The following is a 1,071-nucleotide window of genomic DNA, read 5'->3' as shown; positions in this document are numbered from 1 at the left end:
CTCAAACTGTTGGATGGAATGGCAGACAGTGTGAATGTTACCTTATTGCTGGATGTTTTTGTGTTTTCAATACAACGCAAACACGACAACCAAGGTTTCTTTTCTAAACCTGCAGATAGAAACTCTCCTACATTTTCTATGAGAAATAGCGAAAAGCTGCTCCTTCACAAAGCAAGCCTGAAAAATGGCGGTGCATTTCTCACTGCACTGGTGTCACCAGGGTAAACTCTGTGGCCCGGCAATGCAAGAAAAAAAAAAAAAGCAAGATGAAAAGCAAAAACACTTTATTGTTACACACCCGTTACCAGGGGAGAGCGCAAACACAGTCACCCACTACTACAATTTATGCAGTCGAGTTTCCCACCTTTGGGGAAATCTCAGAGTTCAGCACATCCTCAGTGCAATGGACAAGCCTCGTTCCGGGAAAATCGCCTGCTTGATCGTGGTATCTCCCCTGCCAGGTAAGTGTGACTCGCCCCGCCTCCTCCCTACACCAGCCTCACGCCCCTTCCACCTACACACAAGATCACGCGCCTAGCCACACCCTAAACCATCAACACCTATTCCTGTCCCAAGCATCCTCACCCTCCACACACTACTTTCTAATACAATGGAAGCAACAGCACTGCTACTTCCACAGCCCCGGGAATTCTGTCCAGAACCGCACCCCAATGTTGTCTGATTTTACATCAGACACGCCGGGTCCATGACGTTGAGGGCCTCGCCTCAGTCGCTCCACCCCAACCCCTTTCCCTGTCCCCAGGTCCCATCCCACCTTGGACCTGTTCTGACGTCCTACCTCCTCGACCCCCTCTTCCCTCTCCTCTTCCCTCACACCCTTCTCCTCTCCTCCTCCTCCCACTGCCTTGGCTTCCTTCCTCCTCTTGCCAGTCACCTGCGTCCTGATTTTGTTACCACTTCTCCTCTGCCTCCCTGCAGCTCTAACCCCCCACCCCTACACAAACACACACACACACACACACACACAGCACTCAGCACAGGGAAGGCTGCCCCAGCCAGACAGTAACATGAGGGAGGACTTTCCACCAGCCAGAGAAAGGCAGATATGTA

The 1,071-nt window shown here is 51.6% G+C and overlaps 1 non-coding gene across 1 annotated transcript; it reads right to left on the bottom strand.

The window, feature by feature from the left end:
• Nucleotides 1-305: 305 nt before the first annotated feature.
• Nucleotides 306-469, bottom strand: LOC123324795. The gene has a single exon (XR_006540060.1). It is a non-coding gene; the product is annotated as a U1 spliceosomal RNA (small nuclear RNA).
• Nucleotides 470-1,071: the final 602 nt, after the last annotated feature.

The sequence above is a fragment of the Neomonachus schauinslandi genome, chromosome 4, assembly GCF_002201575.2.
Source record: "Neomonachus schauinslandi chromosome 4, ASM220157v2, whole genome shotgun sequence".
Classification (NCBI taxonomy): Eukaryota; Metazoa; Chordata; class Mammalia; order Carnivora; family Phocidae; genus Neomonachus; species Neomonachus schauinslandi.
This window is presented reverse-complemented; position numbering and strand designations above follow the sequence as displayed.